This window comes from Lithobates pipiens, unplaced genomic scaffold (assembly GCF_037356315.1).
Source record: "Lithobates pipiens isolate NorthernLeopardFrog02 unplaced genomic scaffold, aLitPip1_a1.2 Scaffold_23, whole genome shotgun sequence".
NCBI classification, from domain to species: Eukaryota; Metazoa; Chordata; class Amphibia; order Anura; family Ranidae; genus Lithobates; species Lithobates pipiens.
Window position 1 is genome coordinate 230497044 of NW_027507785.1, and position 14603 is coordinate 230511646.

Below are 14603 nucleotides of genomic sequence, written 5' to 3' on the forward strand. Positions count from 1 at the left end.
ATAAAAAAAAGTTTTCCCTCAGTTTAGGTCGATACATATTTTTGGTAAAAAAAAAATCGCAGTAAGCGATTATTGATTGGTTTGCGCAAAAGTTATAGCGTTTACAAAATAGGGGATAGTTTTATGGCATTTTTATTAATATTTTTTTTTTTACTAGTAATGGCGGCGATCAGTGATTTTCTTTTTATTGTGACTGCGACATTATGGCGGACACATCGGACATTTTTGACACATTTTTGGGACCATTGTCATTTACACAGCAATCGATGCTATACAAATGCACTGATTCCTGTGTAAATGACACTGGCAGTGAAGGGGTTAACCAGGGGGTGGCAGTGTAGGGGTTAAGTGTTCCTAGGGGCGTGTTACTAACTGTGGGGGGCTGGGCTTTGGAAGGAAGGAGAAATCAAATAGTCTAAAATCCTTAAGTTTATTTGTACAATCAATACTTTACCTCCACATTAGACCTGCCTTTCTAAACCTTTTTATCATGGAGGGACCCTTTCAAGGCCCAAGGAATCCCTACTAATAATTTACTGTATCTACCAGCATAGAAGATGCTAATGTTCTACTCTCCTCCCATCCTGCTTCTCCTTATGCCGCGTACACACGTAGCCGACTATCTGCCGGACTTTCCGAACGGGCTACTTGCCCACACACGACACTTTTTCAGCGGACTATCCGCCGTACTTTTGAAATGAATGGACTCGCCCACGCACGCGGAGGAAAGTCCGCTCATTTTGAGCGCGTCTCCAGGTAGACGGGGCCCGCGAAGGAGACCTTGCTGGCCCCGCCACCTGGTATGGACTTAAAGGGGAACCCCAACGCCAATAAAATCGGCGTGGGGGTCCCCCCAGGTCCACATTAGACCCTTGTCCGAGCACGCTACCCGGCCGGACAGGAAAGGGGGGGACGAGCGAGCCCCCCCCCTCCTGAGCCGTACCAGGCCGCGTGCCCTCAACATGGGGGGTGCCTTGGGGAAGGGGTGGCCGTGCGGCCCCCCCACCCCAAAGCACCTTGTCCCCATGTTGATGAGGACAAGGGCCTCTTCCCGACAACCCTGGCCGTTGGTTGTTGGGGTCTGCGGGCGGGGGGCTTATCGGAATCCGGGAGCCCCCTTTTATAAGGGGGCCCCCGGATCCCGGCACCCCACCCTATGTGAATGAGTATGGGGTACAATGTACCCCTACCCATTCACCTGTAAAAAAAAAAAACACAACACACAAGGGTCAAAAATAGTTTATTGCACAGCTCCGGGGATCTTCCGTCTTCGGGGGTCTTCTCGCCGGACTCCTCCGCTATCTTCTTCTAGCTCTTTTGCTAACGGAGGAGCCCGGCTTTCTTCTTCGCCGCCACCCTCTTCTTCCGACTTCGGGGTCTTGTCCCCCTCTTTGGTTCTTCTTGCCGGGCCACCGCGCCTTCTTCTAGCTCTTTTACAGGCGGTGGCCCGGTCTTCTGTCGCCGCCACTGCCTTCTGTTCTTCTCTTCAGATGTTGCCTCGTTGCATCCTCCGCTCACAGTGGCATGGACGCGACCCGCGGCGACTTTTATATAGGGACATCACCGGATGATGTCCCTGCCCATTTTGGTGTCACAGTCCCAGCATCCTCTGTGTTTTTGTGTTTTCTTTGTGATTGTGTGTTAAATAAAGGGTAGGTGTAATGTACAGTAATTGTATATTATAATTCAGATAGAGGCAAGCGCTAATCAAACCTCTTATTGCAGACATCAAGGCATAAGTAGATATAAAGTAATGTTGTGTGTCGGTTTTGGGAGTCCCCATTCTTTTAGAAGCTCACACAGATAAAATCATGCTTTCAGCATTAAAATGAAATACATTAGCGTGTCATGTGCCACTTGGCACTCTATCTAAACAAAACAATTCTTATACTATATACACACATCACGTTCATCCCCCAAAGAATATTCTGAATTCCAGTTCTTTAAAGAAAACCCATCATAAAGGAAACGGGTTCTCCTTCTGTAAATGCTAAATGGCTGTCACTGATATTTATGCCTTGGGATCAGTATTTTTTTTTTATTTAATTTATTAAGTTACCCACTTATTTCTCCAAAAGACAAATTTTAAGAGTATGTAAAACCAAAATATCATATTCCCAATATGTGCCTGCTGTACCATGTACTTGTATAGAAAAGTATCCTGTCCTTTTTGTATTACTTCCTTTGTGCGAAATTTGTGGTGACCCAGCCAGTCCCTCTGCTTATTAAAATTTGACCACACTAAGCAAGAGTACACAGCATGGTCAGTTCTCTAGCTGTGCTGGGAACTCAGTTTCAGTTTCCTTTCCTCCAATGACCAGAGTTGTCCTGACATGCCTCCTGCACATCCATTCACTGGGAAGCTCAGTGTTATGCTGTTTCTCCTCCCCTAGCTCTGATGCCACTGAGAAAAGGGGGAATTTGATAATTTATTTAAAAAGGGGGTAAAGGGTATGTATAATAATGTTTCCATTTTATTTATATATATATATTTATACACAAATGGTTTAAGACCTAAGGGAGGTCCCGCAGGAGGAAAAATTAGAACATAACTTGCCCCGGTGTGTTTAACCTTAGTAACAAACCACTTACTAAAAAGGAAAAATTTGTTCTTGATAAAGGCCTCAAGTTTGCCCCTCCCAAGAAACTCAAATTTAAAACATTTATTGATATATATATAAATTTATTAGATCGATATCCAACAGTATCTAATTTCCAATCCTTACAGAAATGTGGCCAGAGCAACCACATCTAGAACAGTCCATTCCGGACTATCAAATCTGTCTCTTGTTAATCCTCCCACCCAGGTCACCCCTGCTATTAACATGTTTAAAAATGTAGTTCTCAAAGATCTAGCTAGTTTACCTCTTAAAAAGATTCAGGTTATCTCTTTGTCGAACTTGGGTCTAAAGTCACTATGTGAACAAAAGGATCTGGTGATCCGCCCCGCCAACAGGGGCCAGGGGTATTGTGGTACTAGTTAAAACTGATTATGTCAGTGAAATGCACAGAATTTTGAATAACTATGAGACTTTTAGAGAATAGCCTCAAGACCCTACATTCATATTCAAGAAAGACGTTATCACCATGGTTCAGAAGGGTTTTGATTCTCAGTTACTTAACAAAAAGGAACAGTCCTATCTCATTCTCCTAGCGCCTCGCATTCCAGTAATTTACTAATTGCCTAAAATTCACAAAAATCCACTACAGCCCCCGAGACACCCAATCATTAATGGGATTGACTCCATCACCTCTAGGATCTGTAAATACATTGACTTTTATCTTCAGCCCCTTGTTCGTAATACTCCTTCAAATCTTAGGGATACAAGCGATACTATCAAACTACTAGAATCTATAGATTTAGGTGCCAATTATATCATGGCCACAGCAGATGTGGCTTCGTTATATACATGCATCCCCCACCATAGAGTAGAGGCAGTACAGAGTTTATTTAAGGAGAGATTGTACCCTCACTACTGCTCAGGGTAGTTATGTTATCGAACATCTTGAGTTCGCCACTCAACATAATTTTTGGTTTAACAATTGTTTTTATTTACAGCAGAAGGGTGTGGCTATGGGGGCAAAATTTGCCCCCAGCCTTGCCAACTTGTTTATGGCCAAGTGGGAGGAGGATGCCGTCTATGCCGAGGAAAGATCTTGGTTAGCTCTGTGGGCTAGATACATTGACAACATCCTCCTCCTATGGGATGGAACCCCTGAATTGTTGATCACATTTTCTCTTTTCTCAATATGAACGATCGAGGCATTGGTTTGACTTATGAATCTAGTTATACTAAAATCCATTTTTTTAGACCTTGAAATTGAACTATGTGCATGCCAGTTTTGGTTCAGTACTTATTTTAAACCAACAGACCGCAGTGGCTTTATTCCATCTGACAGTTGCCATCATAAATCTTGGTTACGCTCAGTTCCTGCATTTACACAGGAACTGTACTGACACAGATACTTTAAAAAATCAAGCCACCATTTTAAAAGGTTTTTTGGACGAGGGATATGACCAGCATGAAATAGACCGTGATTTCCTTACAAGTAGAACGAGCATCTTTGTTAGTCGATAAACCCCCACGAGAACCCAATGAATCTGAATCTTTCAAGTGGTCATTGCTGACCTCATTCTCAGTGCAGAACAAACGGATTAAAGCCATCATTGATCGCCACTGGAATGTGTTGCAAAATGATCGGGTATTGGGTACCGGAAAAACCTAAAGCCGTTTATAAAGGCGCTCCTTCCGTGAGGAGTAAGATGGCCCCAAATGTTATTAATCCGCCTGTTTGAGCTTCTTGTTTCCACCATTGAATGCACAGTATGCCAGTTTAATATTAGTGGAAGGTGTGTAACTAAGCAATTTACATCCACGGTTACCAAACGTACATATCCTATTAAGCATTTCTGTACACGTGCGATTACCAACATCGTTTATCTTTTGACCGGTCTGTGTGGCAAGCAATATGTTGGTCGTGCTATATATGATCTTTTGCTACCAGGGTGACTGAACATATGAACAAAATCAAACAGGGTAACACCAAACACACTGTCCCTCTGCATTATCGTTAGTTCCACAATCAAGACCCAAAGGGCACTGAATCTTATTACCAATAGGTTCTTTCCAACCTGGAGGGGGGGGTGCTACTACTAGAGGTGTATCCAGACTCAAAACTTACTGGATTTATGAATTGCAATCCCATTTTCCACTTTGCATTAATATGGAGTTAGATATTAATGCTTTTACTAATAAAGCATGATATCATCTTTATCTGAATTTCAAATTATCTATGGAGTTGATAGTGATGAATTAGCGCTGTTCTCTCATCTAATTGTCATTTAATTGCAATTTTTAATTTTGTTCACAATTTTTATTTATTTTTTATAAGACGGTCTTTTATGTAAATTTTATACATCCATTTTTCTTATTTCTGATGAGCCTTCATTTAAAAGTGTTTAGTACATTTTAGTGGTTAAATATTATGTTTCAAACGGATGGTTTACAAGTGCAACCCGCCCCCACCTGTGTTACCACCACTGCGCTCCTGAACAAGTGAAAAAATGACTCCTACAGCTGCCACTTGAAATAAAATGAAAATGTGAACAAAATTCAAACCACTAAATGTAGACGCTAGCAGAGAGAATAGTGGCGCTTAAAATAAAAAATATACAAAAATATAACAACCAGTGTAATTACAATACAAAGTGAACAAGTAATAAATGTTAATGTCACCCTGTGACTAATGTAGGAGTGAAAAATATATATCTATCAAACTGAAAATATTAACACAGTTGACATGCACATAGCTTTGTTATCACCCTGTGACAAGTGCACACACATGTAATGACACGCACTCACACTCTCGTGTTTGGCTAGAATCGCCTCAACCAGCACATATAGGGTTTCAAACAAGATCTCCAAACTTCCAGTTGTAAGCATCAAGCAGCTTCCCTCATGAAGTGTTTACTCCACATGAAAATGAAAAAAGCGCTCCAATAGTGTGATATAGTATAAACAATTTATTAAAAAGTTAATAATCCATCACCATTGTACTCACAAAATTCAAATTCACAGCAAGCCAAAAGATAACCACAGCAAGAAATTGCATGCACTAATTGAGCGAACTATTGCGGTCCCAAGGTTTACGGAGGCTGATGACAATCTCACCCGCTCCTCGACCCCAGTCTTCACTTCCCGGTGCAGTGTGTCACGTCACAATGTTTTACATCAGCCCATGATTAAGTCCTTGTGACAAAACATGTCGGGGCATGGCTGTACGGCAATCATCCACGTGTGACGTGACAAGCTGCACTGGGAAGTGGAGACTGGGGCCGAGGAGCGGGTGAGATTGTCATCAGCCTCCGTACACCTTGGGTCCGCCGCGACTGCAATAGATCGCTCAATTAGTACATGTGTATTTGGTAGATATTACATTTGTGGGCACTTGTCACAGGGTGATAATAACAACGCTATGTGCATGCCAACTGTGTTAATATTTGCAGTTTGATATATATTTTTTACTCTTACTTTAGTCGCAAGGTGACATTAACATTTATTACTTATTCACTTTTTATTGTAATTACACTTGTTATATTTTTATATATTTTTTTATTTTGAGTGCCACTATTCTCTTCGCTAGTGTCTACATTTAGTGGTTTGAATTTTTTTTCACATAAATATTATGTTTCTTTATGTAATGGTTTTGTGTGGCTCCAGTTAGATATTTCCTGTTTTGCTATTCAAGTTTTACCGGCAAACTGTTAATGATTAACATGTATTTCCGGTGTTTGTCCATTATATTATAGCTGGCTATGTGTTCCGTCTATAATGAGGCTTGGTATGTATTCACTTCCTGGTTTGCTGAGAACGAAGTGATGTAGTAAATTGCTCACTTGTTAATATCAAAACGAGGCTTGACATGCATACGACCTCTGTTCTAATCAACAGGAAGTGATGTTGGCAGCCATACTCCATAGCGAGGTCTGGTTTGTCACCTCACTTCCTGTTAAGATTGATATATAATGCCGAATGTAGGCAGGCATACTCCAGATCGAGGCTTGGTTTGTCACTTTACTTACGGCTGTGTATAACGCATGGAGCTGAGCGCCAGATGTTATGCGGACTACCGTTCCCTTATTCACATATGCCCTTATGTTTTTTCCTAAATTTTGGAGGCATATCCATATATTAGTTCAGATCTCTTTTGTTCCAATTAGGATTCCGATCAAACCGTAAGTGATGTACTTCTGGTTTTCAATTATTCTAATTTTGGGGCCACACAGCCTTTTTAAACGCACAGTTGCTGGCAGTAGGTCATGCCCTAGATGACTTCTAAGCAGATGAAACGCGTTGGTCAACCTCTAACAACATTACTGTGCCTCTTCATGTCCTATGAGCTCTGTATGCACTTGCTAAACTTGAGTGTTCCATTGTTATCATTTAAAAATTGCATTTATTTAAAAAAGGTATCACACTATGTGGAACCGTTCTTTGATTTTTGGTTTCAACGTATGAGCAAAGAATACTCTCTGGATTTCCCTCCTTCCATTTTGAGCCTCATGTGCCTGTATGCTGTGGATTTGATGTTAACCAACATTATTCAAAGATCTGTCCAGTAGTTCTGATGGTTTTCCATATACTGCGTTTTTCGCCATAAGGCTGCTTTCACACTGGGGCGGGAGCGGCGTCGGCGGTAAAGCGCCGCTATTTGTAGCGGCGATTTACCGTCGTTTTAGCGGCGGTCTGCGGGCGCTAGCGGGGTGGTTTTAACCCCCGCTAGCGGCCGAAAAAGGGGTAAACCCGCCCGCAAAGCGCCGCTGCAGCGGCGCTTTGCCGGCGGTATTGCCGCGGTGTCCCATTGATGTCAATGGGTAGGAGCGGTGAATACACCGCTCCTTCACCGCTCCAAAGATGCGGCTAGCAGGACTTTTTTCGCCATCCTGCCAGCGCATCGCTCCAGTGTGAAAGCCCTCCGGCTTTCACACTGGAGGGAAAGGGCCCGGTTTTTTTCAGGCGCTACACAGGCGCTATTTTTAGCGCTGTAACGCCTGAATACCGCCCCAGTGTGAAAGCAGCCTAAGTCTTAAGAGGTATAAGCCCCTTTTAAGTCCATTACTTCCTTTTTTTATTTCGATAGGATTTACATTTATATTCACACCATTTTTTCACTTGGTGGACTATTTTTATATTTCAGTGTGTGTTCTACTGGTCACAGCATACATTGTCATGATTATATGTTGTGTGTATATATAGTACTGCATTTTATTACGTGATTTATACACAAATGTTTTGCCTGACATTTCTACATTAACCCCTTCCCACTGATGTAACACATACAGTTGTGATCATAAGTTTACATACCCTGGCAGCATTAGATTTCTTGCCCATTTTTCAGAGAATATGAATAACACACAAACTTTTCTTACACTCATGGTTAGTATTTGGCTGAAGTAATTTATTATCAGTCAACTGTGTTTACACTTTTTTTTTTTTTTTTCAGTTGGAATGGCAGCAGAAACAACCCAAATTACCCTGATCAAAAGTTTATATACCCTAGTTTTTAGTACCCTGTATCGCCCTTGTTAACATCAATGACAGCTTCAAGTTTTTTTGCGGTATTTGTGCATGAGGCACTTTATCTTCTCAGAAAAGAGTAAAGCTCTTGGTAAAAAGCCTCCAGTTCCTGTAAATTCTTGGGCTTTCTTGCTTGAACTGCACGTTTTTGAGATCTCCCCAGAGTGGTTCAATGATATTGAGGTCAGGAGACTGAGATGGCCATTCCAGAACCTTCACTTTATTCTGCTGTAGCCAATGACAGGTCAACTTGGCCTTGTGTTTTGGATCATTGTCAAATGTCCAAGTACGTCCCATGAGCAGCTTCCTGACTTGTGAATGTAAATGTTCCTCCAGTATTCATTGATAACGTACTGCATTCATCTTGCCACCAATTTTGACCAAATTTCCTGTGCCTTTTGTAGCTCACACATTCCCAAAATATCAGCAACCCACCCTCCGTACCTTTCATCATAGGTCTTGTTGACTCCTCTCCAAATGCAGCGTTTATGGTTGTGGCCAATAAGCTAAATTTTGGTCTCATCACTCCAAGTGACTTTGTGCCAGAAGGTTTAAGGCTTGTCTCTGTGCTGTTTGGCGTATTATAAGTAGGATACTTTATGGCATTTGCGTAATACATGGCTTTCTTCTAGCCACTCGACCATGCAGCGCATCTTTCTGTAAGTGCCTCCTTTATTGTGCATCTTGAAACAGCCACACCACATGTTTTCAGAGAGTCCTGTATTTCACCTGAAGTTATTTGTGTGTTTTTCTTTGCATCCCGAACAATTTTCCTGGCAGTTGTGTCTGAAATTTTAGTTGGTCTACCTGACCATGGTTTGGTTTCAACAGAACCCCCTCATTTTCTACTTCTTGATTAGAGTTGGAATACTGCTGATTGGCATTCTCAATTCCTTGGATATCTTTTTGTATCCCTTTCCTGTTTCGACTACCTTTTCCCGCAGATCCTTTCACAATTCTTTTGCTTTCCCCATGACTCAGAATCCAGAAATTTCAGTGCAGCACTGGATGAAAGATGCAAGGGTCTGTCAGGAGTCAAGAAACTCATTGACCTTTTCTACACATACACTAATTACAAGTAAACATCACAGGTGAGGATGGTTACCTTTTTTTTAAAAGCCATTCAAACCCCTTTGTGTCAACTTGTGTGCATGTTATCAGACCAAAATCACCAGGGTATGTAAACTTTTGATCAGGGTCATTTGGGTAGTTTCTGTTGCCATTATGATTTAATAGGAGTAAATACAGTTGATGGTTAATAAATGGCTTCAGCCAAAAATGAACCATGCGTGAAAAATGTATTTGTGTTATCATTCATATTCTCTGAAAAACGACCAAGAAATCATAAATTCTGCCAGGGTTTGTAAACTTATAAGGACAACTGTATATGCAGCCTTACGGAAGTGGGCTTTTTTCCACAGGGCCGCATATATGCATATCTCACTTTGCACTCCCAGCAGAGAGATGGGGGTCTCGCCAAGAGCCCTGGCCCCGTACTATTGATTGGGACCTGGATCCCCCAATTCCGGGTCACCTGATTGCTGTGGTAGCTTCTGATTGGCTACCACAGTGATCAGTCACTATGAAACCTGCCCCTGTGTTGCTCTCTGTCTGTGAATGGAGAGGAAAGATACAATGTTTCTTTCTTTTACCTTGCAGAGAGAAAAAAGTGTTTGTTAAAAAAGAAAAGAAAGAAATTACGTAGATCAAGGTTTGATCTAGGTCAGTGCCAGGTTTATTTTTTTTCGGGGGAAGTCTGTGTCAAAGGTCAGGATCGGCATATTTTGAGCAGGATTTTTTTTAAATTCGTGCTCGTGTCAGTTTCAGTGCGTCTCAGTAGGACAAAACTAAGCAAAATGTGCACTGTTGCTTTTGGGCTGTACTACGTGTACAAAAAACAAAATAACCTGCACATACTTGGCATTGTTGCAACCGTTAGGAGCAAGAGAATTTATTGTGGGTTGTTCTTTGGTAGGTTATGGTAGTAACAAGAAATATACAGCTAAATAAAAAAAAAAAAATATATATATATATTATACATTTTTTTAAATTTTTTTACTGTTTTGAACCAGTTTTCCTCATCGAATGAAAGCCCAATTTGTCCTGGAAAAAAAAAAAAGGTATAATTGACCTGGATGTACAAAATAGTTGTGGTGATCTGTATGGTTTTACTAACACATGTCAAAATTGTGCTTAGGCATTTCAATTTGTTTTACCCTTAGCCATGAAGATGTTAAACTGAATGGGTTCTTTTTACAAGGTGAGGGTTTACATATACTTTAATGGTTTCCCTAATGCCGCGTGCACATAACCGGACTTTGTGGCAGAATAGGTCCGACAGGATCAGTCTGTCGGGCAATCCGATCGTGTGTGGGCTAGTGCGATAATTTTTGGAAAAAAGATCAGACGGACCTAGAAATAGAACATGTTTCAAATCTATCCGACGGACTCAATTCCGACAGACTATAAATCAGGAAAACCGTTCACCTGTGTGCTAGTCTGATGGATGAAATACAACGTAAGGTCAGCTGTTGGCTACTGGCTGTTGAATCTCCTTGTTTAGTACCGCTTACGTCATCCCTTTCAAAACGAACGAACTGTCGAATGGACTTAGTCCGTTCATGTGTGGCCAAGTCCGTTTGTTCGGAAAGACCGTTGGACCTAGTCTGCCGGAAAGTCCGGTCGTGTGTACTTGGCATGAGTGTGTTGCTTTTATTTTAAGGCTGTTGTATGCTGCACTGTAGCAGATACAAGTAGAGTACACACAAGCGTTTTCTGTGTATACTAATTACCCACTGCAGCCAGGAAATTATGAAAACAGAATAAAAAACTGAAAATGGGCATAAATATACTGCAGGAAATATGAACTTTGGCTTTACTTGGCCATTCACCAGACATGTAAAGTTCAACAGCCCTTCCAGGTATGTGCAATCCCTACACCCCTGCCGCGTGCTGTTGTTTCTCCTGCTGTCTTGTAAGTCAGTACATGATGTGTGGGGAGGGCAGAACAGATATTTGACTCATCTGACTTGAATACTTGCAGCAGCTAGGGAGCAGTGAAGAGGTGGTGCTTCTTCAACAAATAGACTGGTGGAATGGTAATATATATTTACATTTCACTTTAATTTATTAGTTGACACTCAAAACTTGCACATCTTTTCCCAGTTTAGGCTGTTCTTTTTTAATGTGCTCACAATGAAAGGTTTGCTGAGTTTTAAGACTGCTCCCTAATCTGTCACAGAAACGTTCCAGCATTCTGTAGGGTGTTGGCTGTGGTGACAGCTGTACTTTGCAAGGCAGAATGGGCAGATTGCCCTTGCCTGCAGGTAGCACGCAAACAATAGATTTTCAGCTGCAGGAGGTTTGCTCTTGGCAGACCCTTGTTTCATTGCAGTGGGTATAAAAACTTTCCCTATTGTACAGTAAAATAGTAACTATGTTCTATCAAAGCTGTCATTCATGTGATACACCATTGCTGGAGATTTCAGCAGTTACCTTTTTTTTCTTTTTTTTTTTTTTTTAATGCTTTTGAGTATCTGATGATCAGTGGTATTTTGTGCCTTAATACAAGTAAAATGTTATATTCCTTTAATGTAGAAATGTGAATGAATCCTTTTCTTTAAAATAACTAAAACTGGATGCAAATGTAAAATCAAGATATTCCTCTTAGTTAATTTGTGTCTACAATGTATTCTGGGATGGGGCTTTTCCTGTTCTAGTTTCATGCAGTTGGCTTGATTCTTGAAGCATGTATTGGTCAATCACATCTTGTAAATATCAATTAAATAGACTTGGCACAGAAAGTACTTTGTTATTGTAAGTATTCAGGTTGCTCTGAACTGTTAAAATAATCTGCTTGTCATTTTTGCTTCTTCCTTTTCAAGAACAAATTTTCTTTTTATCAAAGATAGCACTTCTAGTCTTAAGATAGCCATACGTATACAAGCTTCTCTCGTTTAGCCTGTGGGCTGAGCAAGAGAAAACCCATTGAAACATTTTGTCATGTTACAACCAAAAACATAACTGTAGATTTGTTGTGATTTTATGTCATAGACCAACACAAAGTGGCACATAATTGTGAAGTTTAAAGAAAATGATTAATGGTTTTCAAAACATGTCAGGGATAACGTTGTGGAGAAGTTTAACCTCTTGCCATCTGCACTACAGCGAATGACGGCCACAGCGTGTACCCTGAATTTCTAGGAGGATGTCATATGACGGCCTTCCCTTTGCACGTGACCCGTGCGCCCAATGCAGGGTGCGTGCGGCTCACGCTGTAATCACTGAGACTCGGGTGATCACATTTTTGAGTCCCGGCCCCTTACCACGTGATCAGCGATCAGCCAATGACAGCTGATCACATGATGTAAACAAAAGCTTTTTTTAGATTTCAGATTTTTTTTTCTCCTCACGCTGACAGCGCAAATAGAAAAAAAAGCGGATCACGGGTTATCTGCAATGGACATCGGTCCTGAAGAGGAAGAGGCAATTATGCCTCATCTGTGCCCACCAGTACCCACTGCCAGTGCCACCTGCCATTGCCATCAATGCCCACCAGTGGTGCCAATCAGTGCCTCCTAGCAGTGCTGCCTATCAGTGTAACCGATCAGTGCCCATTATTGCCATCTATCGGTGCCGCCTCATTATCGTACATTAAAGAGGGATTCCACCAAAAAAAAATATATTAAAAGCCAGCAGCTATAAATACTACAGCTGCTGACTTTTAATAAATGGACACTCACCTGTCCCGGGTTCCAGCGATGCCGAGGCCGATCGATCGCTCGGCTCTCGACTGCTGTCGCCACCATTCTAGGTGAGGGAATCAGGAAGTGAAGCGAATCGGCTTCACTTCCTGGTTCCCTACTGCGCATGCGCGAGCCGCGCCGCGCAATAGGAAATCTCCGCGCTGTCACTGGGACCCGTGTGTGTCCCAGCAGACAGCGCGGCAGGGCAGGAAATGGCGTAGACTCCCACGGCAGTCTATGCCCGGAAGTGGGTGAAAATACCTGTCTTTGACAGGTATCTCCACCCCCTTCCCCCCTGAAAGGTGTCAATTGTGACACCGGAGGGGGGGGGAGGGATCCGATCAGCGGAGGTTCCACTTTAGGGTGGAATCCCGCTTTAATGAAGGAGAAAATTACCGTATTTATCGGGGTATAACACGCACCCCAAGTTTAGGAGGGCATTTTAAGAAAAAAAGTTTTAGGAGGGAAGTTTAAGGGAAAAAAAACGTACATTTAAATGCCTGTCAATGCAGCCTTATCAGTGCGCATCTGCAGCCTTGTCCATCATTGCAGAATGATCAGTGTCATTTGCAGCTTGCCCACTGCTGTTTGCAGCCTTGCAGAATGTCATTTGCAGCTTGCCAGTGTCATTTCCAGCTCCCCAGTGCCGTTTGCAGCCTTGCCCATGTTTAAATATCCCGCCGCCGAGACAGACCGAGCGGGCGCCGCCGAAAAAGATCGAGCCGGCTGCTCGGCGGGACTGCGAGCCGAGCCAAGCCGAATACACAGTAGAGTCGGCTCGGTCTTTTTCGGCAGCGCTCGCTCCAGAAACAGCAGGGAGGCGGGACTACAAGCGGAGCTGAGCAGACGGCTCGGTCTTTTTCGGCGCCGCTCGGTCTTTTTCGGTGGCGCTCAGTATTTTAGCCTCACAGACAGCGGGGATCGGTGTATAACACGCACCCACGACTTTCCCCCGATTTTAAGGGGGAAAAAGTGCGTGTTATACGCCGATAAATACAGTACCTGTTTGCAAAACTTTATAACAAAATATAAAAAAAGTTTTTTTTAATTTTGACAAAAATAAAAACTGCAAATGTGATCAAATACCCCCAAAAGAAAGCTCTATTTGTGGGAAAAAAATGATAAAAATGTAATTTGATTACAGTGTAGCGTGACTGCGCTATTGTCATTCAAAGTGCATCAGTGCTGAAAAATGGACAGGAGGGGGGTTTAAGTGCCCAGTAAGAAAGTGGTTAAAGCACATCTCATGGAACACTGTTCAATCCATCATCCGAAATGGAAAGAGCATGGCACAACTACAGACCTGCCAAGATATGGCCATCCACCTAAACTGACAGGCCGGGCAAGGAGAGCATTATTCACAGAAGCAGCCAAGAGGCCCATGGTAACTCTGGAGGCGCTACAGAGATCCACAGCTCAGGTGGGAGAATTTGTCCACAGGACAACTATTAGTCGTGCACTCCACAAATCTGACCTTTATGGAAGAGTGGCAAGAAGAAAGCCATTGTTAAAAGGGAGCCGTAAAAAGTCCTATTTAGAATTTGCGATAAGTCATGTGGGGGACACAGCAAACGTGGAAGAAGGTGCTCTCGCACGCCACACTTTCCAGATATTTATGTGTAAAAAATGTTCTAAACCATTTATCATTTTTCTTCTACTTCACAATTATGTGCCACTTTGTGTTGGTATTTTATATAAAATACCAATAAAATACATTTACGTTTTTGGTTGTAACGTGACAAAATGTGGAAAATTTGTGAATGAATACTTTTTCAAGGTA

At 42.2% G+C, this 14603-nt stretch overlaps 1 protein-coding gene across 5 annotated transcripts in view; it reads left to right on the top strand.

Moving 5' to 3' along the window:
* The window catches only part of DIPK1A (divergent protein kinase domain 1A), a 233511-nt gene that overhangs the window by 50141 nt on the left and 168767 nt on the right, over positions 1-14603 (top strand). Inside the window, exon 2 of one of the 5 annotated variants that reach the window (XM_077452909.1) lies at positions 10301-10338. The exons of the other annotated variants lie outside the window; for them this stretch is intronic. The gene's annotated coding sequence lies outside the window, so the exon portion shown is untranslated. The remainder of the gene's footprint in view (positions 1-10300; positions 10339-14603) is intronic. 5 annotated transcript variants of the gene reach the window in all.